Raw genomic sequence first — 26,924 nt, forward strand, 5'->3', positions numbered from 1 at the left:
TAAATAGTTTGGACAAGAAGAGAAAAGAAGCTTTCGAAATGTGGTGCTACAGAAGAATGCTGAAGATTAGATTGGTAGATCACATAATTAATGAGGAGATATTGAATAGAATTGGGGAGAAGAGCAGTTTGTGGCGCAACTTGACAAGAAGAAGGAATCGATTGGTAGGACATGTTCAGAGACATCAAGGGATGTATTGGAGGGCAGCGTGGAGGGTAAAAATCGTAGAGGGAGACCAAGAGATGAATACAGTAAGCAGATTCAGAAGGATGTAGGTTGGAGTAGGTATTGGGAGATGAAGAAGATTGCACAGGATCGAGTAGCATGGAGAGCTGCATCAAACCAGTCTCAAGACTCAAGACCACAACAACAACAACAATGTCATTCGTATTACCGACAGTATTTCTCCTCCGTGGAGTGCATTTCAGGACTCGCCGCGTGGATGGAATGTCTACGGTAGGAGATGTTGAACTATCGCAGCAATGGAAGACTGTATGTGAGATAAGAATTGATGAAAAATATATGTTTACAAGGAGACATACCAGGGTGAAAGAGAAGCGGGGAGATTCTAAATCAAATTCTTCATTGTGCTGTGGGTGTTTGTTTCTTTATGTTATGCGAGAAGAGTATTAAGTTTAGTATGTGATGTGTGCATGGGTGAGCAGATCCTTTTTTAGATAGGTTTACTACTTATTTTTACTTTTATATTTTTATCTTCACGAAAAAAATAAATGAACTTCAAAATGATGTATGACGACTCGTGATAAGCGAGAAGTCTGTGTTCGAGTCCAGGTCCGGCATAAAGTTTTGTATGTGTCATCTGAATAATACATCTATACCTATTACAAATGAAGACATGAAATTTGTATTCAGCGAAAAATTTGGCATAATATTTCATACACCTGCTGATCGTCAAATCATACGTAAAGATCAACAGTTCCCATGGGGGTAAATGAAGAAAACAGAATTTGCAGATGTTATGCAAAGACAAATTACATTACAATTACATCTAAACTTAACCGTTAAGAGGACAGTAGTTTCGTAGTAAGAAGACTAGGAAAGTAAAACGATTTAATTATTAGTTTTACTCCATTAAAATTTACAATAATTTGGGGTAAAAGTTACGTAAACGTCAGTTTTACATTTTGTAAGTACAAGAGCGAGATAGTTTTAATATTCGAGCCAAATCTTCTCGCGGGACTCTTGCGCTGCAGCTTAGGTTTCTTTTTCGGCCAGTTTGAAGCTGTTCACGGATTCATAGGCAACAAGGATCCTATAACAACTAATTCATCTTGACTTCAGCTATATCGCTGTGGTTTGTTTTAAACAACTATCGTTTACATCCCGTATAGTAAATTTCACATCATTTACACTCTATATTACCTACAAATAATCACTTTTCTGTTGTACTACACTGAATATGAACAATAAATGAAATTTGCGATTTCTGGTCCTTCTGGTAGCCTCGAGACGCAACGCTTAAGCCGTTATCACATGTGCCGTGGCCCTCACTACGTTTACGTGCGACGCAATTTCCGGAAGACGAAAACCGAATTTCAGAAACCATTTACCGCTGTCACTTATACAAGTTGAGACATGAAGCGAATTTTCTAGCCCAGTCAGATATTGCGTCTAGAAACCAGCTGTTCCAGTTCCTGATATATTCGGCACAATTGCTATTTCTCTTCAGTTTAATGTTAGAAGAAGACAGCCTGATGCTCTGTGTAATATTTCTGCTTCACCTACACTGTGCAAAAATGCACTCCATTTACATTAGTCGAAATTTTTTAAGAAGTCGTAATCTGACAGCCCAAGCACGTTTCAAAAACGGTTGTGCGTTTACATGATAGCGAAACTCGATTGTGGAAGTGAAAAACCGGCAGCAAGAAGCGGATTTTGGAGTGTTTACATGACCAACCAAAAGCGATATTGGGAAATCGACATCTACATTTACGTGATTTCTCTGTTATTCACAATAAAATACCTGACAGAAGGTTCAATGAACCACCTTCATGCTGTCTCTCTACCATTCCACTCTCGAACGGCACACGGGAAAAATGAGCACTTAAATTTTTCTGTGCGAGCCCTGATTTCTCTCATTTTATTGTGATGATCTTTTCTCCCAATGTAGGTGGGTGGCAACAGAATGTTTTCGCAATCGCAGGAGAAAACTGGTGATTGAAATTTCATGAGAAGATCCCGTCGCAACAAAAACGCCTTTGTTTTAATGATTGCCATTCCAATTCACGTATCATGTCTGTGACACTGTCTCCCCTATTTCTCGATAATACAAAACGAGCTGCTCTTCTTTGTACTTTTTCGATGTCATCCGTCAGTCCCACCTAACGCGGATCCCACACCGCACAGCAATATTGCAGAATAGGGCGGACAAGCGTAGTGTAAGCACTCTCTTTGATAGACCTGTTGCACCTTCTAAGTGGGCTGACAATGAATCGCAGTCTTTGGTTTGCTCTACTCACAATATTATCTATGTGATCGTTCCTATTTAGGTTATTTGTAATTGTAATCCCTAAGTATTTAGTTGAATTTACAGCCCTCAGATTTGTGTGACTTACCGCGTAGTCGAAATTTAGCTGATTTCTTTTAGTACTCATGAATAACTTCACATTTTTCTTTATTCATGGTCAATTGCCACTTTTCACACCCTACCGATACATTACCTAAATCATTTTGCAAGTCGTTTTGATCATCTGGTGACTTTACAGGATGGTAAATGACAGCATCATCTGTAGACAATCCAAGACGGCTACTCAGATTGTCTCCTATGTCGTTAATATAGATCAGGAACAATAGAGGGCCTATAACACTTCCTTAGCGAACGCCGGATATTACTTCTGTTTTACTCTATGACTTTCCGTCTATTACTATGAACTATGACCTTTCTGACAGGAAATCATGAATCCAGTCACACAACTGAGGCGATACTCCGTAGGCACGCAGTCTGACTGGAAAACGCTTGCGAGGAACGGTGTCGAAAGCCTTCTGGAAATCTAAAAATATGGAATCAATTTGACATCCCCTGTCGATAGCACTTACTACTTGATGAGTATAAAGAACTAGTTGTGTTTCACAAGAAAGATATTTTCTGAATCCGTGCTGACTATATGCCAATAAATCGTTTTCTTCGAGGCACTTCATAATGTTCGAATACATTATATGTTCTAAGATCCTACTGCAAATCGACGTTAGTGATATAGGCCCATAATTCAGCGGTTTGCTCCTACTTACCTTTTTCGGTATTGTTGTGACTTGAGCAATTTTCCAGCCTTTAGGTACGGATCTTTCTGTGAGCGAGTGGTTGTACATAATTGCTAAATATGTAGCTATTTTATCACCATACTCTGAGAGGAACCTGACTGGTATGCAATCTGGACCGGAGGCTTTGCCTTTATTAAGTGATTGAAGCTGCTTTGTTACACCGAGGATATCTGCTTCTATTTTTCTCATCTTATCAGTTGTTCTTGACTGGAATTCAAGAATATTTACTTCGTCTTCTTTGGTGAAAGAGATTCGGAAAATCGGTTTAATAACTCTGCTTTAGTGACACTGTCATCAGTGACTTCACCGTTGTTACCGTGCAGTGAAGGTGTTGAATGCGTCTTGCCACTGGTGTGCTTTATGTATGACCAGAATTCGTTTGGGTTTTCTGCCAGATTTCGAGACAGAATTTCGTTGTGGAAATTATTAAAAGCATCTCGCACTGAAGTAGGCGCCATATTTCGAACTTCTGTAAAACTTTGCCAATCTTGAGTATTTTGCGTTCTTTTGAATTTCGCATGCTTTTTTCGTTGCTTCTGCATCAGAGATCTGATCCGTGTTGTGTACCATCGGGGATCAGTACCATCACTTATTAATTTATGTGGTATATATCCCTCAATTGCTGTTGATGCTATCTCTTTGAAAACATTCCACAACTTCTCTACACTTACATGATCATATCGGAAGGAGTGAAGACAGAACCTGATTCATCCGAAAAAATGACGTTTTGCCATTCGTGCAACAAGGTTCGTCGTTGAGTACATCATCGCAGGCGTTCCTGTCTGTTCAAAATGGTTCAAATGGCTCTGAGCACTATGGGACTTAACTTCTGAGGTCATCAGTCCCCTATAACTTAGAACTAATTAAACCTAACTAACCTAAGAACATCACACACATCCATGCCCGAGGCAGGATTCGAACCTGCGCTCGTAGCGGTCGCGCGGTGCCGTTCCTGTCTGTGATGCAGCGTCAAGGGTAACCGCAGCCACGGTCTCAGAGATGATAGTCCATGCTGCTGCGAACATCGTCGAACTGTTCGTGCCGATGGTTGTTGTCTTGCAAACGTGCCCATCTGTTGACTCAGGGATCGAGACATGGCTGCACGATCCGTTACAGCCATGCAGATAAGATGCCTGTCATCTCGACTGCTAGTGATACGAGGACGTTGGGATCCACCACGGCGATCCGTATTACCCTCCTGAACCAGCCGATTCCTTATTGTGCTAACAGTCATTGGATCCCGACCAACGCGAGCAGCAATATCGCGATATGATAATCCGCAATCGCAATAGGCTACAATCCGATCTTTGTCAAAGACGCCGGCCTCGGTGGCCGAGCGGTTCTAGGCGCTTCAGTTTGGAACCGCGCGACTGCTACGGTCGCAGGTTCGAATCCTGCCTCGGACATGGATGTGTGTGATGTCCTTAGGTTAGTTAGGTTTAAGTAGTTCTAAGTTCTAGGGGACTGATGACCACAGAAGTTAAGTCCCATAGTGCTCAGAGCCATTTGAACCATTTTTTTTTTTTTTTTGTCAAAGACGGAAACGTGATGGTACGCATTTCTCCTCCTTACACGAGGCATCATAACAACATTTCACCAGGCAACGCCGGTCAACTGCTGTTTGTGTATGAGAAATCGGTTGGAAACTTCTCTCATGTCAGTATGTTGTAGGTGTCGCCACCGGCGCAAACCTTGTGTGAATGCTCTGAAAAGCTAATCATTTGCATATCACAGCATCTTCTTCCTGTCGTTTAAATTTCGCGTCTGTAGCACGTCATCATCGTGGTGAAGCAAATTTAATGGTGTATAGCACCGAAAGCTGTCAAACACACACTACAGACTCTGTTCGATGTCACTACCCAACTAGTGCCACGTGAAACCTCTCCGCATGCGAGCAGTGGGCGATACAAGGTACTGCTTTATAGCGCCGTCTGGCGATAACCCACCACCGCTACGACAGACACCGCGTGAGAGTGAAGTGGGAGCGCGGCAGCCGGGCCTTTACGGTGGTCTGCGCCCGGGGCTAACGTCGTTAGTGAGCTCTGAGCGACCGGAACAGTCACAACAAGGCGGCCCGGCAAGTGGCTGGCGGCTCTGCGGCCTTCGTTAGGCTCGGCCGTCGCAGCGGGAGGCACAGCTGCCGACCGGGACAGCGGGCTCCGTGGAGACGGACGCGGCGAGGCGGCGCTGGGGGCTCCATTACGGCCACCGCCCCGCTGCGCAACCAGGACGCCTCGGCCCGGGGCAATTCAAGCGGCACTGCGACCCGCGTGCCTCTACATTCCATTAGGTTGGTACTCAAGTTCGTTGCACGTTGATATTCCGGTGTCTATGGGTTTGCTCATAGACTGTATTTTTTTTATTAGCTGTTCACTGATCCTATTTTAGTTTACATAGTGTTATTTTCAGAATGAGATTCTGACTCTGCAGCGGGGTGTGTGCTGATATGAAACTTCCTGGTAAAATGGTTCAAATGGCTCTGAGCATTATGGGACTTAACATCTATGGTCATCAGTCCCCTAGAACATAGAACTACTTAAAGCTAACTAAGCTAAGGACATCACACAACACCCAGTCATCACGAGGCAGAGAAAATCCCTGACCCCGCCGGGAATCGAATCCGGGAACCCGGGCGTGGAAAGCGAGAACGCTACCAAAGGACCACGAGCTGCGGACCAACTTCCTGGCATATTAAAACTGTGTGCCGGACCGAGACTCGAACTTGGGACCTTTGCCTTTCGCGGGCAAGTGCTCTACCATCCGAGCTACCCAAGCATGACGCTCGCCCCGTCCTCACAGCTTTGCTTCTGCCAGTATCTCGTCTAGAGCTTGGACCGGAACCTGTCTTGACAATCACCAAGGCTATGATCAAATTAGAACTACGGAACTGGCTTAGGAAACAGCACGTAGGATATTGGACCAAGGTCCATAAACAAAAACATGGTAAGGTAATGATACCCAAGCCATGTTTTAAAAAGAAGCTCTGTAATCCTGGGATTGAACAGGAAAGAGATCAGACTCATGACTGGACTGATGACCGGCCATGGGAACTTCAAAAAACACCTACACACAATGAGTATAATGGAAGAGAACCGTAAATGTAGGATCTGTGATGAGGGTGAAGAAACTGGATCACACCTAATCTTTGAACACATGGCATTGGAGACCAAAAGATACAGAATCCTCGGGACAACTAGACCTGAAGAAATTGTGTCTAACAAAAACTGGTAGAGAGAATCCTTGCACTATTTAAGGGCACTGGTTGGCTTTACTAGATATACAGGGAGCGATACCGCACAATAAACCTAGTTTCGTTGCGGGCAGTGGCGGGTTGGACCTAAGCTGTTTTAGCTCTCCTGTTAGAATCACTCAATCAATCTCGTCTAAAGCATTTGCCCACGAAAGGCAACGGTCCCGTGTTCGAGTCTCGGTCCGGCACACAGTTTTAATCTGCCAGGAAGTTTCTTATTGTTATTTTGTTATTTTGGAGCTCTGGCCGCTACGAAATGGAGAACCAATTGGAGAAATTGGAAAATTTCAGCAGGGAGGAGACCCGCAGTGGAGACAGTCACAAATATTTGGCCGTATATGAGAGTAGCGCCGTTGGACAGAGCACTTTAACAAAATGGTTTTCTATGTTTAAAGATAGTCTTTTTCGACGTTAGTGACTCTCCAGGTTCAGGGAGACCTTCGGAGTTTGAAGAAGTTTAAAGACATTAATCTGAAATAATCCATGTCAGTGTCCTCGAGAACTGGCAAATGTGTTGAACTGTCATCATTCCATCACAAAGCGACATGTGCATCCAATTGGCAAGGTTCGAAAATAGGGTGTATGCGTACCATAAGCTCTAAGCCAAAATCACAAAACTCAGCGAGTGGCCATTTGTACATCCCTGCTTGCTCGTCTTAATTGGCTTGTGAACAACACAGACCATTCCTATCCTCTGTCCCTATTGATGACGAGAAATGGTGTTTTTACGCAAACAGAAGGAAAAGAAAGGAATAGAAAAAAGAAAGATTGGGGTTTAACGCTCTGTTGACATCAAGATCGCTAGAGACGGAACACACTCCCAGAATGCTTCAAGGATGGGGAAAAAAAAATCGACTGTGCCCTTTCAAGGAAACTATCCAGGCACTTAGGGAAATCACAGAAAACCCAAACCAGGATGCCTGGACACTGGTTTGAACCATCGCTATGTCGAATGCGAGTCTATCCGATGCGCCACCTTGCTCTCTAGGAAAGGAATGATAGGGCAAACGAAACAGCAACTCCCCATACAAAGACCTGCACGCATCCACAAAAGATAATGTTATGCGTCTTGTGGAACAGCGGCGGTGTGGTGTGCTACGAACTGCCCCTCCCCCCCCCCCCCCCCCCCCCCCATGTATTGCCATCACTGCTGAGATTTATTATTAACAACTGACACGCCTTGCAGACACAATCCAGGAACAAAGACCAGGAAGACTGTGTCAAGTGATGCTACTCCACTATAACGGCCCTCAACTTCTGCTCGACTAACGAACAACACTATGATGGAGTTGGATAGGGCAGTTATTCCGCACCCACCTTATCACCCGATCTTGCGCCCTCATATTGCACTTTTTCGGCTCTCTATTAAACAGCCATCAACGATCTTCCTTTCCGGATGAAAACGCTATCCGAACATGGGTCGATGAGTAATCGCATCAAAACCACATGATTTCAACAACTGCGGAGTTTAAAAGTTACTCTAGTGTTGCAGACTGTCGTAAATAGTGAGGGAGAATGTATTATTCAAAATGGTTCAAATGGCTCTGAGCACTATGCGACTTAACTTCCGAGGTCATCAGTCGCCTAGAACTTAGAGCTAATTAAACCTAACTAAGGACATGACACACATCCATGCCCGAGGCGGGATTCGAACCTGCGACCGTAGCGGTCGCTCGGTTCCAGACTGTAGCACCCAGAACCGCACGGCCACTCCGGCCAGCAATGTATTATTGATTGTGATGCTTTACCAACTCACCAAATTACAACCTGCGCTCACTTACACTGAAAACCTCCGAACAACTGAGTCCAATACTCCTACAGTTTCCCCTCTACTTTTCAACGGTAGAACGCTGCCCCGTCTCTACCAACACATCCCGTCAACTCCACACCTACATACCCTCTACATGGCATCCCAGAGAAACTTCAAACGTCTACCCCTCCAAGATTATGAACTCCATCCCGACATTTGCTCATCCTAGGAAATTCAAACTCACCCCACTCATTCCACCTCATCCGGGCTCCCTGTACCTCCCTTCCCAACACTTCCCTTCCCCCCTTCTCCACTGGCCCACCCTTCTTTCCTTAGCCACTTTTCCGCACCAAATTTTAGCTTCACTGATACCACATCTACTCCCTCTCCTCTTGTATCCCAACAGCCAGTCCTACCTCAGAAACTACGCATAAGTCCTCCACCCTTACACTAACACCTTTATACCTTCCTCAACAACCAACCGTCTCCTCTTTACTAACAGACTATCAATCTTGGCGTAAGTCCTTCCAGTTGTAGTGCCGATGAAGTGCTTCTTTTTAGCAGCAGTGTTCTGCATCATGAGTTTAAATGTACTTCCATTGTGTTCTTTTTATTACTACTGCTTTTGGCTGAAATCGAGGGGAGACATGTCTCTTATATTTAAAATCCTCCAATTTATTTTTCACCTTTAAAATTTTTTAAATTCATTGCATTTATGTAACCTTTATGTTTTTCGTCTTACTTTATTTTATTGCCAGTTGGCTGAAAAGTAGATTGACTATACCGCTGACAGCCGATTCCCGTCAATAAGGGCCAAAGGGGGATTAAATAATAATAAAGAAAAAAGACCTTGTTTTCGCTGTTTTTTTGAACGCACACTATTACGAGAGAAGAGAAAATTTAAATTGTTTATATTTACGGAGAAAGTAGCAGGAATATCGACAATGCCATAATCCTTCATGCTCAACATTTTTGAACAAGTTGCGAGCATACTCTTCTTTTTTTCGGTTATTCGACATTTCTCCACCGTGGTAATTGTCCAGCCACGGAAAAGGAGCCATCGAAGAGCAGTTGCTAGAGAGAGATACTGAACTGCGATATTAGCTACAGTGTATCATAACCGCTCCGCAGTCATGAATTAAGACTACTGTTTGCCGAATTTCGAAACGCATAAAATGTCATCCATTTCATATTTTCCTCCATCAAGAATTCCATGGTAATGACTTCCAGAACTGACTAACCAGTGGTCGCTTCAGCAAATACGGAGACTACGGTTTTGTTGCTGAAGTATTGTTCTCTAGCGAGTCGACCTTCACAAACCACGGTGCGATTAGTGACATAACATGGATTGCGGGAATGTGTAAAATCCACATTGGTTACGACAAGTTGATCATCATTACTCATGACATTTCAATAATTGGTGTGGATTAAATGGTGACAAACTCATTGCTCCATTGTTTATCGATGACACATTAAATGGTGATAAATACCGAGATTTCTTAGAGGACGATTGCTTGCAAACCTTCCGTTGGGATTGCTCCAAACAGTGTGGGTTCATCATGATGGCTATCCAGCAATTTGTTGTGAGGCACTACTCGCATAATCATTGGTGGATCGCAAGGGGCGGTCCAGTGTCTTGGCCGGCAAGACGGCCAGATCCTTCTTCTCCTCGCTTTTGTTTGTGGAGTTACTTGAAGAGTGAAGTACATAATTAAGTGCCACGATTCAGCGTGTCATCAATGTAAGCCAGCAGATTATATCGGAAATACTTCTCAGGTGTGTCGAATCACTCCATGTGCAGATTAATGAGTGCATCGAAGTGGACCGCGGCAGTTTTGAGCGCTTACTGTGAAATAATTTTTACAAATAAGTACCCCGTTGGTCTGAGGGGAAAATGTGGTGTCACCACCAGACACCACACTTGCTAGGTGGTAGCCTTTAAATCGGCCGCGGTCCGTTAGTATACGTCGGAACCGCGTGTCGCCACTATCAGTGATTGCAGACCGAGCGCCGCCACACGGCAGGTCTAGAGAGACTTCCTAGCACTCGCCCCAGTCGTACAGCCGACTTTGCTAGCGATGGTTCACTGACAAAATACGCTCTCATTTGCCGAGACGATAGTTTAGCATAGCCTTCAGCTACGTCATTTGCTACGACCTAGCAAGGCGCCATTATCAGTTACTATTGATATTGAATCATATACCGTCAAGACCGACGTTCTTCAGTAATGGATTAAAGTTAAGTATTCCACCAGCTACGTCCTTTTTTCTAAATTCTAATTTCCTTGTCCTGTTCCAGATCTCACGCCAGCCTGCGTGAGCTAAAACGCGTGCGTTTCGGCCTCCTCTAGTAACACGGTGTTGGCTCTCCTGCCAACCAAAACAGAAAGGACACACATCAGACTAACACCCGTAGGTGAGAGGGAGACGACACACCACAAGCGAGGTATTTTCACAATTACTGAACACGTTTGGTTTTCTTCCCTGATTTAATGCAGTTTTCTCGCCATAATACGGTTTTGGAACTAGTTTATGTTATTACAGCGCCATTCGTCGCTCAACGACAAAAGTATTACAAACAAAAATTACGTATTCGAGATTGGTGTATAAGTTCGTAGCGTTTTTCCTTAAGTAGTTTTCTTCGGTAAGTGTAATAAACACAACAAATTCTCGCAACAGAACTTTTGTCATCAGTGATCTATTCTCTTTCACTATTTACAACAGTCTGCCAAGGCTGTGGTAAACATTCGATTAGCCGCGCGGGATAGCCAGCCGCGCCGTCTGGGGCGTCTTGTACGAACCGCGCATGGGTGTGTGTGTGTTGTCCTTAGCAAAAGTTATTTTAGGTCATATTAAGTAGTGCGTAACCTTGGGGACCGATGACCTCAGAAGTTTGGTCCCATAAGACCTTACCGCAGATTCCGTGACTGTAGAAATCACATGATTCTGAGGCGAAGAACTCGTCGCAACATGTTCGGAGTGCATGTTCATCCGGAAAGAAGTTCCTTTAAGTTTATTGAAAGTGGAAAAGGTGAAAATCTGACAGCGCAAGATCTGGTGAATGAGGTGGATGCGGAATGACTTTCCTGCCACACTACTGTACTGCATTTTTGTCAGTCTACCAGCCTTCTTGGACTGTGTCTGCAAGACGTCTCAGTTGTTGACAATAAATGACACCTGAAGGAAGCAATTAATAGTATAACACACCGTCGCTGTTCCACCAGATGCATAACGTTATCTTTTGTGGATTGGCGCAGGTCTTTGTACGGCGAGTTGCTGCTTTGTTTGGGCTCAACCATTACTTTCCTTTCCTCAGCTCAGCATAAAGAAACCATGTTTGGTCACCAGTAATGGTACAGGAATGGAGTGGTCGTTGTTGTTCACGAGCCAACTGATGTCGAGCGACCGGAGATGCACATATGACGATCGGCTGATTTTTCTGGTTTTGTCTTAAAGCATACGGTAGCCTTACACTCATACACCTGAGTTCTGAACGTTCCTCATTGCATGCAAATGTCAGACGACGATGCATTAATCATAGTTTATTATATCTGCCAGTTCTCGAATGCTCTAACGTTGATCATTGTGGGTTAATGTGTTTAAACGATCTTCATCGTACTCATAAGGTCTTCCTGAACGTGTATAGTCACTAATGTCAAAACGAGAAAACCACTTTCTTGCCGTGCTCTGTCCAGTGTCAACATCCCCACACACGGCGCAAATGTTTCTGGCTGCCTTCTTTAATGTCACCGTGTAAGGTGCCTCTTAGGCGAGGAAGACATTTTTACCAGTTTTAATAAATTATTGTCTCTTATTGATGTATTCACGATAGTTAGGAAGTGCTGTAGTCCGTAGCCGGCCACGAATCGGAGAGCATTTCCCATGCTGGCTGGCTAGGTGACGAAGCGACCATATGTCACTCGTAGTGGGGTGGGGCTCGGCGCTGGACCGTAGCAACAAGCGTTAGCTTGGGAAATATACACGACGGGAAGTACCGCCATCTTGGCGCCAAAGTTACCGATTTTGTTTATTTATATTTAATAATCAAAGTCATTTATGACAACATGAATACTAGGAGGAGCCTCTGGATGTTTAAAACTATTTATCATAATTTTGACTCGTTAAAATTCACACCCGTTCATTATCAAATGCATATCTTAATAAGTACGAACTTGATCGGAATTCCACGAACTGTGACGAAACGAGTAAGAGATACGGACTGCGCGCCAAAGTCGGCAGTCGCCGTTAAGAGCTCTTCCTGTCTTGTTCCATGGTAGCCATGCTCTCGGTTACGAGTAGTTTGTGACATGAGTGTTTCATTATTGATCTAATAGGAATAAAAGTGATATTACGGCTTTCTGATTGTCAATTTCGAGTAGATAGATACCCCAAAGTTGATCGACAGCAATTTTAGATAATTAGCTTCCACCGACAGTGGCATCCAATGCGCCAATGAAGAATCTGCACTGGACGACATTTACGAGAGCTGCACCGCGCACAGGTAGGAGTAAATCCGACGACACGACCCACCAAGGCGGATCAAGGAAGGTCCGACTTACATTCGCAAATTCCGGGTGGAAATGCTGACCAGTCATACCGTACGTCACATATACCATCCCCTACAGACTCGCGGCTAAGATGAGTAATAACAGTATCAGTTTAGAAGCGAGGGGATCTTGCAACCTCTCCGCTCGACTCAAACAGAAGAATATGACGGAAAAGTTCCGATTTCTCCACTTTCCCTTCCGTTTTCTAGCGTCGACAGCTCCACTCACTATCTCCAAAGGACAAAATGACAATGTGTTAACTGCAACAGCAATAGCGAACTGCAAATAAAAAATGCAATCGATAAATAAGCCCATAGGGACCGGAACAGCAATATGCAAAGTAAAAAACGCTATGAATTGATGCACCAACCGTACAATAAAAATGGGATGCTCATATTTAAGATTAAGTTAGCCCCGCCCACCTTGACAAATTACATAAAGGAGTTACGGAACTGTATTATCTCGACAAAAATGCACTCAGTGTAAAAAGGAAAACCAAATGTGTTCAGTAATTGTGAAAACAGCTTGCTTGAGGTATGTTTACTTCTCTTCTAAGGGGATCTCGTTTGTTTCTTCTCTCACATCTCACCAGCGAGGTGCTTGTTTGTAAGAACTGTTTCACAGTAAGCGCTCGGAATTGCCGCCCAGGATAAAAATCTCACCCTGTGTAGGGGTATAGTTGGCTAAATGGCTCTGAGCACTATGGGACTTAACAGCTGTGGTCATCAGTCCCCTAGAACTTAGAACTACTTAAACCTAACTAACCTAAGGACATCACACACATCCATGCCCGAGGCAGGATTCGAACCTGCGACCGTAGCAGTCGCGCGGTTCTTGACTGCGCGCCTAGAACCGCGAGACCACCGCGGCCGGCAGGGGTATAGTTGAGCGATGACTGAACGAATTGTAGGCCCTGTCCTTGTATTAGGAATCATCACGATTCTTCTTTGAAGCAATGTAGGGAAAGCAAAGACAAATCAGAACACCCGCATGGAAATCAGTGACTCCGTATTTCCCAATAAAAGGTCAACCATTTTAAAACAGCACGCCCTCATTCGGTCGCGTCAAATACCTATTAAACAACGACAAGCCCATCAGAAGGCTATCAAGCGGTAATGTGTTATTTCCGTTACTTTGAAAGTCGAAAAATGGAGGCTTTAGCTCGAGCAGAAATCTCTTAAAAATAATGCTCTACCTCGTTATAATGTCACAGAAGAAAAAATTAAAAATTGTTCCGAGGAACTCGTAAGTGCAATTTTGTACACACAGAGCGGCTGTTAGGAGCGCACCCCTGCTTCCGTTTCTCTCAATGGGCAAGAACTTGGGCGAGGGACAAAAATAACGCTCAAGTTTATGAAGCGCGGTCGCCGTTAACAGCGGCCAAGGCAACGAAAACAATGCTGCCACGCGCTGCCTGCCTGAGGCCGGTAAATGAGTTTCGCACGGTCTGCTCCCCGCCACGGCCAGTACGAGCGCTAAAGCACTTTTTAACTCGCCGCGGAGACGCGTGCGCCAGTTACTGCGGCATTCGGCATTCCGTGCCTACGTACGCCGCCGCCGCGACTGAGCAACTTGTAATTGTCTCATTCTCGAGGGTTAAATAATACTACCCCGGTGGACCGGGCGCGGAAGGAGAAAAACTCTTTAAATGCGGAGGAATTTATACTCGCGCAGTTTTAATTAAATCGTTAGAGTGCAAAGCTGCTAATTGGAAAGCGGGCGGTGGGCGGCCTGGCGGACGGGCAGACAGATCTGCCTTGCCGAGAGCTCATTTCTTGCTGGATCACTGGTCCCCAGTGCCTCCGTTGTTAAATCCTCCACCGCTAGGCAGAGGAGCTGACTGGTACTGCAGAATATGAAATCCGAGAGGAACGGTGCTGTGTTGGACAGATTTACTTTTAAACTTCGCTCCCGTAGACTGTTGGCAAAAATATTCCAACAGCAAAAAAAAATTAATGTAGAGTAATGAAATTTCTAGAATAAATTCGTCTAGGTAACATATTGAAGTGATTAACGTTGAAAGTTGATAGGTTAACGTAAGCGGGAGGTAAGTCACTGCGTTTGTGAAATGTTGGTACGTTAATAACCACTTGTAACAGCCAGAATGTTGAATCCAAGAAAGCAAACATGCATTGATGTGTTGTACAAGTGGTGGATGACAGTTTGTGGGAGGGAGTTCCACGCCAGTTGTACTTGGTCGGTTAATACATGCACGATTAATGCTGGTTGTGAATGATGCTGCAGTTGTCGTCCTATGTCGTCCCATGTGCTCGACTAGAGACATACCTGATGATCGAGCAGACCAAGACAACACGCCGACACTCCTCAGAGTTTGTTGGTTACAAGAGCGGTATGTGGGAAAGCGATATCCTGTTGGAAAACACCTTGTAGAATGCTGTTCATGAATGGCGGCACGACCGATTGAATCAACAGACTGACGTACAAATTTGCAGTCTGGGTGAATGGGATAACCACAGGAGTGATCCTGCTGTCATACGAAACCGCACCCCAGACCACAACTCCAGGCGTAGGTAAAATGTGTCTGGCATGCAAGCAGGTTGTTTGCAGGCCCTGCTAACTAACACATCGCCATCACTGGCGCAAAGGTAGTAACAGCTTTCATCAGAAAACCCAACAGACCTCCACCCCGCCCTTGAATGACCTCTCCCCGAAACACTGAAGCCGCAAGTGGCGGTGGTTTTGGGTCACTGGAATGCTCGCCACTGGTAGTCTGGGTTGGAGCTGTCCTTGAAGTAACTGATTCGTAAGAGTTCACTGCGTCAGTGTGATCCCACTGCTCTCAAGCTGCTGCTTCAGATGCAGTAGGAAGCGCCAGAGCCATAGGCAGAACACTATGGTCCTCCCTCTAGTTATTGCCAATTGGCCGTCTGGATGATGATGATGATTATGATTTTGGTTTGTGGGACGCTCAAATGCGAGGTCATCAGCGCCCGTACAGAGTCACGAATGATGGTGATGATGATGGTGACATGATGAGGACAACACAAACACCCAGTCCGCGGGTAGAGAAATTCCCCAACCCGGCCGGGGATCAAACCCGGGGTCCCGCGATCCAGAGGCATGGCCGTCTGGAGGCTAGCCATCTTGCGACCGTTCATTTCCGTGATCACCACTGTCAGCAATCATGTACAGTGACCACAATCCCGCCAAGACTTTCTGCAGTGTCGAAGAAGGTACATACAGCGTCCTCTAACTTCGTTACAGGACCTTGTTCAAGCTCACTGAGGTCTTGATAGTGCCGTCTATGTAGCCTCAAAGTCGTTCTTGTCTAACATCAAGTCACCAAGTCCAATCTCAAAGCTAACTAACGCTCACGACAGATAAAGCGTGTATTTAAAGCAAACCTGATTTGCATCTTCATAGTGGTACTACTGGCGCCATTCTTATGCGACTGGCGCAAAATATGAATAGATATCATCTTTCAGATGTGTTAAAATGCCTACCAATTTTCGTTAATGTTGTACAATTTCCTCTTTGTGTTGCAACTTTTTCTTCCATCTATGTACAGGGTGGTCCATTGATCGTGACCGTGCCAAATATCTCACGAAATAAGCATCAAACGAAAAAACTACGAAGAACGAAACTCGTCTAACTTGAAGGAGGAAACCAGATGGCGCTATGGATGGCCCGCTAGATGGCGCTGCCATAGGTCAAAGGGATATCAACTACGTTTTTTTAAGTAGGAACCCCCATTTTTTATTACATATTCGTGTAGTGCGTAATGAAATATGAATGTTTTAGTTGGACCACTTTTTTCACTTTGTGATAGATGGCGCTGTAATAGTCACAACGTACGTGATATTACGTAACATTCCGCCAGTGCGGACGGTATTTGTTTCGTGATACATTACCTGTGTTAAAATGGACCGTTTACCAATTGCGGAAAAGGTCGATACCGTGGTGATGTATGCCTATTTTGAACAAAATGCCCAACGGACGTTTGCTAACTATGCTGCTCGACATCCTGGACGGCATCATCCAAGTGTCCGGACTGTTCGCCGGGTAGTTACATTATTTAAGGAAACAGGAAGTGCTCAGCCACATATGAAACGTCAACCACGACCTGCAACAAATGATGATGCCCAAATAGGTGTTTTAGCTGCTGTCGCGGTGCTATTGGGCAACGGAAAATCCAAGATGGCTGCGACAAGTGGAACATCAGCGACCTTGGTGGGTTAATGTATGGTGCGGCATTATGGGAGGAAGGATAATTGGCCCCCATTTTATTGATGGCAATCTAAATTGTGCAATGTATGCTGATTTCCTACGTAATGTTCTACCGATGTTACTTCAAGATGTTTCACTGCATGACAGAATGGCGATGTTCTTCCAACATGATGGATATCCGGCACATACCTCGCGTGCGGTTGAAGCGGTATTGAATAGTATATTTCATGACAGGTGGATTGGTAATCGAGGCACCATACCATGGCCCGCACGTTCACCGGATCTGACGTCCCCGGATTTCTTTCTGTGGGGAAATTTGAAGGATATTTGCTATCATGATCCACCGATAACGCTTGACAACATGCATCAGCGCATTGTCAATGCATGTGCGAACATTGCGGAAGACGAACTACTCGCTGTTGAGAGGAATGTCGTTACACGTATTGATAAATGCAGTGAGGTTGACGGACATCATTTTGAGCATTTATTGCATTAATGTGGTATTTACAGGTAATCACGCTGTAACAGCATTCGTTCTGAGAAACGATAAGTTCACAAAGGTACATGTATCACATTGGAACAACAGAAATAAAATGTTCAAACGTACCTACGTTCTGTATTTAAATTTAAGAAACCTACCTGTTACCAACCGCTCGTCTAAAATTGTGAGCCATATGTTTGTGACTATTACAGCGTCATCTATGGCACAGCGAAAAAAGTGGCCCAACTAAAACATTCATATTTCTTTACGTGCTACACGAATGTGCAAAAAAATGGAGGTTCCTATTTTTAAAAAAACCTAGTTGATATCTGTTTGAGCTATGGCAGCGCCATCTAGTTTCCCCCTTGGAGCTAGTCAAGTTTCGTTTTTTGTAGGTTTTTCGTTTGTCGCTTATTTCAGGAGATATTTGGCACAGTCACGATCAATGGACCACCCTGTATATAAGCGAGAGTGAGTATTACCCACAGCATCCAAAGCCTTGGAGCACATAGTTCATAAGCAGCTCACAGAACAGCAAGCTTGTAGGTAGGCTGTTTAGGTTTTTATATTGGTAACGCCACCGCCACGTAGCGCTCTGTATGAAAATCACTGGCTGTGCTGTGTGCAGTCTGTGGCTGGTTTGCATTGTTGTTGGCTATTGCAGTGTTGGGCAGTCGGCTGTTAACAGCGCGTAGCGTTGCGCAGTTGGAGGTGAGCCGCCAGCAGTGGTGGATGTGGGGAAATGAGATGGCGGATTTTTGAGAGCGGATGATCTGGACGTGTGTCCATCAGAAACAGTACATTTGTAAGAATGGATGTCATGAACTGCTATATATATTATGACTTTTGAACACTATTAATGTAAGTACATTGCTTGTTCTCTATCAAAATCTTTCATTTGCTAACTATGCCTATCAGTAGTTAGTGCCTTCAGTAGTTTGAATCTTTTATTTAGCTGGCAGTAGTGGCGCTCGCTGTGTTGCAGTAGTTCGAATCACGAAGATTTTGTGAGGTAAGTGATTTGTGAAAGGTAAAGGTTAATGTTAGTCAGGGCTATTCTTTTGTAGGGATTATTACCAGTCAGATTGCGTTGCGGTAAAAATATTGTGTGTCAGTTTAGTGTTGGTCAGAATAAGTAAAGAGAGTAATGTCTGAGTACGTTCAATTTTGCTCAGCTGTTTGGAAATCAAATAATGTAAGAGGTTTATCAGCACAGTAATTCAATAATTTTTTAAGGGGACGTTTGAGAGGCAAGGAATTGGCTCCACATACGACTTCATCATAAACCTCACAATCTAGTTTAGGGACAACTTCACCTTCACAGCGTTTGTTTGAGTATCCAATTTGAGCCAATTTGATGTATTATAAATGTTTCATGTGTTTTTATTTATTATTTGTGTTTAGTCTTAATAAATCATATTGTTATTTTGGACAGAACTTTCATTCTGTTAATCGGTAGAGCAACCCATCATTTCTCACTACGTTAATGAAACATTCCTTTATTTAACTTATTTATCAAATTAAATTATTGCAGTTGCCAAACTCTTTTCTACTCCACTTAGAGGGTTGATTACAGTCAGTTCGCGTATATTTTTTTATCCATGTGCAACAGCAAAAGTCGGAGTTAGAAAAGGGGGGGAGGGCTTAGAGCATCATTTACATATGTAGATTCTAGAAGAATTTATTGTTAAATACACTGCTTGCCCCGGCCCTTGCAATATAAGAGAATGAGTTGCGATGAATTGGAAGAAATGGATTGGGAAGTTATACGAAAAATGTACAGAAAGCGGGTATAGATGGGACTTTTTGGGAACAATGAAGAACGAAGGCAGATCTCCAAGAAGTAAATAAAGTTTTGTTTGCAAAATACTGCAGTAAAACAAACCCTGTCCTTTCCTTGTGTTATCCCACTATGTGTTTGTGTACCCTTGTGTATTTGTGTTCTTCCTGTCTTTATGTATTTATCTGATAAGACTTATGTTGTAGAATTTTTCTAATACTCAGTTAATTCACTATAATGAGGAATACTGTTATCCTAAAATATAATTTGCATTAATAATGTGTCATTTTCTTTGTACAGATGTTTATACATTATGAATTCTGTTGTGTTTCAATTCTCATGTGTGAAATTAATGTTTCGAAAACTGTTCTCATTATTTTAGATATTTACTTATGTCATAATTCCTGTAACACTGATGTATATGTCTATTTCTATTCTTTTGGAAAGCCTGTATTACTACAAATGTTATCTGTACTATTATGTTCTTTAATGATGTATTTTGTACCTTTGTAATTGTATTCTTATATTGTAAATTTATAATTGTATAGACACCGGTTCTTCAAATTTAGTTACATTTCACTGCACACGTTTCTGTTGGTCATAGTAATGCACAATATGTGAGAAGTTGAGACTGTTAGTGTTTGCACGTGTGTTAATAATTCAGCAAGGGACTGGATATCAGCATTGCTGGTTCTAAGGACAATTCCAAAAACTTTGTGAGTACAAAAGTGGTGGTTTATGGACTTGCTATATTGTCCGCAAGACTCTTCGATGGTGACTGTGCACCTGACAGTCGCAAAAGATGGCTGCTGGCCATCTCTACAAGGACTACAGTGGATCTGCATCTTTGATAGCCCACTAATACCCTTATTTCTACAAGGACTACAGTGGGTCTGCATCTTTGATGGCCCACCAATACCATTATTTCTACAAGGACTGCAGTGGGTCTGCATCTCTGGTGTCCCACCAATTCCGTAATCTCTACCATGACTACAGTGGGTCTACTCTGCGATGACCTCCCTACCAATATTCTTCAAAACTTCGACTGACTCTGCTGTGGGTTTGCTCTGTTGTGGCCCATTACCTGTCTGTATGTCAAGAGTCAGCACTGTCTTGCCGTTGGAAGGACAACACTACTTCTTCAAGACTGCATGGAAATCCACTACTTCCGTGTGCCTTTGCTTTTACTAATGAGACTTTGTGAAAAAAACTGTAATTACTACTGTGATGAATGATCAGGACTGTCTATACGGACTGTAAGAAAATTTTAGCTTTTGACCAACATTGTATCAATAAGTGTGTGCATTTTGTTTATTTGTTATTGCAATTATGAAAAATTTCTTCAATTCTGTATTGGTCACTGCCCCAAACAATTTGTAAAATTTTTTGTGGGGAGCATGGAGGCTGTGTAAGTTGGCTGTTTAGGTTTTTATATTGGTAACGCCACCGCCACGTAGCGCTCTGTATGAAAATCACTGGTTGTGCTGTGTGCAGTCTGTGGCTGGTTTGCATTGTTGTTGGCTATTGTAGTGTTGGGCAGTCAGCTGTTAACAGCGCGTAGAGTTGCGCAGTTGGTGAGCCGCCAGCAGTGGTGGATGTGGGGAAGTTAGATGGCGGATTTTTGAGAGCGGATGATCTGGATGTGTGTCCATCAGAAACAGTACATTTGTAAGAATGGATGTCATGAACTGCTATATATATAATAACTTTTGAACACTATTAAGGTAAATACATTGTTTGTTCTCTATCAAAATCTTGCATTTGCTAACTATGCCTATCAGTAGTTAGTGCCTTCAGTAGTTTGAATCTTTTATTTAGCTGGCTGCAGTAGTTCGAATAACGAAGATTTTGTGAGGTAAGTGATTTGTGAAAGGTATAGGTAAATGTTAGTCAGGGCTATTCTTTTGTAGGGATTATTACCAGTCAGATTGCGTTGCGGTAAAAATATTGTGTGTCAGTTTAGTGTTGGTCAGAATAAGTAAAGAGAGTAATGTCTGAGTTCGTTCAACTTTGCTCAGCTGTTTGGAAATCAAATAATGTAAGAGGTTTATCAGCACAGTAATTCAATAATTTTTTAAGGGGACGTTTCAAGCTTTAAACTGCAAGATTTAAACCTGTGACATCCACGATAAATAAAAATTACGCTTCCGAGTACAACATAACACTGCAATTGCGTTAATCACTGTGACCAACAACATGAAGGAGGCCACGGACAAGCACCAGACCATCACCTTTAGGACTGCTTGGTTGCAGAAAGTTTTTTCATAGAATTGATTTTGATATATTACGAAGATGAGCAGATGAATTTATCAAGCAGTGCAATATTGTTGTTTGACAGTTACCTCAAAAACAAGAGGTAGCGATTTATCTGTGTGACGGTGATGTCATCATGGGAGCCTATGCTGTATAGAGCCCACAGGGTTTGGTCCTTGGTTCATTGCTTTTCTCACTCTATGTCAACGATTCTTGATCAGTGCCTCATTCCTGTAACTACTACTCGTATGCTGACGATATCCAGTTGTATCTTAGCGCCAGACCTAAGGATTGCCACCGTTGTCTCAATAAAGAATCAAGATCATTGTTTGGTATCACTATGGACAGCGACATATTTTAAATCAGACATTAAAAACTCACAAGTCATCCTCATTCACACCAAAAGTTGAACACTAGGCAGTTTCATGAACTAATTCCTCCAATAAATCTTACTGGTATAAAATTACCCTTTAAAAAAATCCGTATAAGTGACACTAGGACGCGCAAATCGAGAGTTCTGAACACCTGTACAAATTATTTATACACATATAGGAATTCCAAGACTTCTGAGAGTATTTTAATTTTTGTATTATTTGTCATTTACGTCATTTTTTGGAGTGATACTAAAGGGCCATTGCAGATGCGTTGACTTCGTCTGTTGTCGTTCCTGTTTCGATTACTGGTAAGATTTATCTCCGCAGAGGATAACACTACAGCCGGTCATAGGGGTGCTGTTGTTAGGCAAAAGTCGAATTGTCCTTCAAAGGATATTTAAAGGCATACCGGAACTTCATCCCCAACAACGGCAGTGCAATCGTGCCTCAGTTGCCGGTATTAGTTTACTTTGAAACATTACATATGATATACACGGCGTAGACATAGACCTGAACAATAGTTGGTCGTCCATACGCTTATCACCACCAGTTGGTAAAGCCATCGTTTTCACAGCTGCAGAGGACTTCATTTCATTCCAGTCAAGTCAATTAGCACAGATCCTTTGTAGATTATATTCACTAATCTTCCTCGTGAATCACTCTACCTAGAATGAAAACGGGATCAAATTACTTACAGTAGTTCCTGAGATTTTTGCCACATTACGAACGCAATGTAAGTCTGTAATGTCAAAAAATATTTCAAGATTCTATGTCAACGCGAAGTGCCCTATAAGTTTTTATGAGTGGGATCGCGAGTATCGACATAGGTGGCATAAATGACCGTATTGTTTCACGGCATTGATAGATAATATTGAATTTTTTACACTGCTAACGGGCTGTAGCACTTAGTACCCGTCTATCCGTTCCTGAGAAAAAGGCGTGTTAATAAATGGACAGTTGACTAAGAAATGACAATTCTTGTTGTTGTCATATACACTATGTGACCAAAAGTGTCCGGACACCGGGCTGAAAATGACTTACAAGTTCGTGGCGCTCTCCATCGGTAATGCTGGAATTCAGTATGGTGTTGGCCCACCCTTTGCCTTAATGGCAGCTTCCTCTCTCCCAGGCATGCGTTTACACAGGCGCTGGAAGGTTTCTTTGGGAATGGCAGCCCATTCTTCACGGAGTGCTGCACTGAGGAGAGATATCGATGTCCATCGGTCAGCCTTGCACGAAGTCGGCTTTCCAAAACATCCCAAAGGAGTTCTATAGGATTCGGGTGAGAACTCTGTGCAGACCAGTCCATTACAGGGATGTTATTGACGTGAAACCACTCCGCCACAGGCCGTGCATTATGAACAGGTTCTTGATCGTGGTGGAAGATGCCATCGCCATTCCCGAATTGCTCTTCAATAATGGGACGCAAGAAGGTTCTTGAAACATCTATGTAGGCCTGTGCCGTGATAGTGCCAGTCAAAACAACAAGGGGTGCAAGCCCCCTCCAAGAAAAACACGACCATACCATAACACCAGCGCCTCCGAATTTTACTGTTGACACTACACACTCCAGCAGATGACGTTTACCGGGCATACGCCATACCCACACAATGCCATCGGATCATCGCACTGTGTACGGTGATTCGTCACTCCACACAACATTTTTCCGCTGTTCAATTGTCCAGTGTTTATTTTCCTTATACCAAGCGAGGCGTCGTTTGACAACTGCCGCCATGATGTGTGACGTACGTGCTGCCACTCGACCATGAAATTCAAGTTTTCTCACCTCCCGCCTAACGGTCATAGTACTTGCAGTGGATCCTGATGTAGTTTGGAATTCCTGTGTGATGGTCTGGATATATGTCTGCGTATTACACATTACGACCCTCTTAAACAGTCGGCCGTCTCTGTCAGTCAACAGACGAGGTCGCCCTGTACGCTTATGTGCTTTACGTGTCGCTTCGCGTTTCCACTTCATTATCACATCGGAAACAGTGGACCTAGGGATGTTAGGAGTATGGAAATGTTGTGTATACAAGAGACAACCAATCACCTGACCACGTTCAAAGATCGTGAGTTCCGCAGAGCGCCCCATTCTGCTCTCTCACGTTGTCTGATGACTACTGAGGTCGCTGATATGGAGTACCTGGCAGCGGGTGACCACAATGCACCTAATGTGACAAACGTATTTTTTGGGGGGTGTCCGGATACTTTTGGTCTCATAGTGTAATTATAGATTAACAGTCTTCAGTTTTTCCCTTACCTGTACTGTAAAGCCGTGCTTCATGATTCTACATTGACAGAAAATGCTCTATAGTTTCTGATGAGTGATTTTTCGAGTATCGATTTGTGATATAAATGGCCGTATCTTTTGACTGCATTGTCTTAGAAGCTTCTATTTATTACACCGCCTAGGGACTGTAGGCCTTAGTATGTAACATAAATTTGAACTTCATATTTCTACAGTTCCTGAGAAAAAGGATCCTAACAGTCGGACACAGAGGCAGACGAACAGATATACTGACAACAAAGTGATCGCGTGAGGGTTCCATATATAAAAAAAATGGCTCTGAGCACTATGGGACTCAATTTCTGAGGTCATCAGTCCCCTAGAACTTAGAACTACTTAAACTCAACTAACCTAAGGACATCACACACATCCATGCCCGAGGCAGGATTCGAGCCTGCGACCGTAGCGGTAGCTCGGTTCCAGACCGTGGAGCCTAGAACCGCACGGCCACTCCGGACGGTAGGGTTCCATCTTTACCGATTGATGTGTGGAATACTAAAACAGTGAAGGACCTCGGCATAATCTTGCATGAGCATCTAAAGTGGATAGAACAAACTGTGCAACATGAGGGAAACCCCTCTCTTTCCTACTTGCAACCTCACAGTGTAGAAAATACTTTCACTTCAAACAAAAAGTAACCCAGTCTCTAATCCTGTCAAATCTTTATTACCATGATGTAATTCAATAGGGCACAAATTGTGAAAACTCCAGATGACTCTTGTTAACTACGAAAACTTTTATAAGATATACGTATAATGTTCGATTCTTTAATCGTATCAGTGTCTTCTGTGACTGAACAGACGCTCTGTTCCTTAGTAACTGACGCTGATATCCTCAGCCACAAAACAGATACCAGTAACCATTCCACAACTGCGAGGTCAGATGGTATACGTCCAGGATCTTGGCAGTACCTATGCGTAACCCCAAAACTGTTTTCACCTTCTTCTCCATTTCAGGCTGTAGCCTGTGTCTTATCCAAAACCGCTCTGCATTCAAGGGAGGACCTGTTGTCATTTTCATAGTTTCCCCTCTCTGCTCATTCCAACAGTTTTATTTCTGTCCAACAAGGAACCAGCATCTTTGTCACCATGTTAACTTCCATTCTTTTTTCACCCCTTGTTTTGTTGTTTCCATCTGATCTGCTAATCTCACCTCATTACTTCTCACTCTTCTTCCCGTCAACTTTTTTCCAGATTGATTTGTTCTGCACTGCAACAAACAATTGTGTTGATATGTTTGCTCAAATTCGACAACGGGAAAATTACTTAACACGATGTTAATAAAACTTCCAGGTCGGTTAACCGGAATTTCTAAAAGCTTTGTGGGTAGTGGAAACAAAACGACTGTTCACGTTGATGTACAGAATGCACGAGATTGGCGATGTACCATCGGACTTCCGAGAAAACATCAACCATCCAATTATGAAGATTGCAAGAGCTGACAAGTGGGAGAATTGTCTGACAATCAACAGCTGATGCATGTAAGTAGCTGACGAGAATAATATAGAGAATAATGGAAAAGAAAACTGATAATCTGTTTGGTGATGATTAGTTTGGCTTCAGGAAAGGCAAAGGCACCAGAGGCAGCTCTGACGTTGCGGTTAGCAGTGGAACAAGACTGAAGAAAAATCGAAAAGTTCTCATAGGATTTGTCTGCCTGGAAGAAGTGTTGGACAATAAAAAATGATGCAAGATGTTTGAAATTCTGAGAATATTAGGGTTGAGCTATAGGAGAAGACAAGGACCAAGGAAGAACAACAAGAGTGGGAGGCCAAGAACAAAGTGCTCGGATTAATAAGGGTGTAAGGTAGAGATGTAATCTTTCTCCAGTTCTGTTCAGTCTACAGACTGACGAAATACAAGAAAGAGTTAAGTAAGGGTTTAAAATTGAGGGTGAAAGAATATCAGTGATAAGATTCGCTTATAACATTGCACTCCTCAGTGAACGTGAAGAAAAATTACAGGATTTGTTGAATGGAATGAAGTCTAACGTGTACAGAATACTGGCAGAGAGTAAAACGAAGAGAGACGAAAGTAATGAGAAGTAGCAGAAATGAGAACGGCCAGAATCTTAACATGAGAATTGGGGATCACGAAGTAGACTAAGTTCATGAATTCTGCTATCTAGGCTGCAAAATCACCCATTACTCACCAAGCCAGGAGGACATGAAAAGCACATTAGCACTTGACAGAAGAATATTTCTTACCAAGACAAATCTGCTAGTACAAACGTTGACCTTAATACGAGGAAGAAATTTTCGAGAGAGTACGTTTGGAGCACAGCGTTGTATGGCAGTGAACCATGGACTGGAAGAAATGCAGAACAGAAGAGAATCGAAGCATTTGAAATGTGATGTTGCAAGATAATGTTGAAAATTAGGTGGACTGATAAGGACAGAGGAGGTTCTCCGCAGAATCAGAGAGGAGAGGAGTAAATGGAAAACACCGACAAGAAGAAGGGACCCTATGATAGGACACCTGTTAAGACATCAGGGAGCTGTAGAGAATAAAAACTGTAGAGGAAGACAGAGACTGGAATATGTTAAGCAAAACAGTTGAGGACGTAGACTGCAAGTGCTACGCTGAGATGAAAGTGTTGGCGCAGGATAGGAATTCGTGGCGGCCGTGTCAAACCAGCAGAAGACTGATGACTAAAAAATAAAAATAGTCCAAGCTTTCGTACTTATACTTGGTGCGTGGGGCGAATTAGTATATTTTGTTGCGAGAAGCTTGG

This window comes from Schistocerca piceifrons, chromosome 4 (assembly GCF_021461385.2).
Source record: "Schistocerca piceifrons isolate TAMUIC-IGC-003096 chromosome 4, iqSchPice1.1, whole genome shotgun sequence".
In the NCBI taxonomy this organism is placed as follows: Eukaryota; Metazoa; Arthropoda; class Insecta; order Orthoptera; family Acrididae; genus Schistocerca; species Schistocerca piceifrons.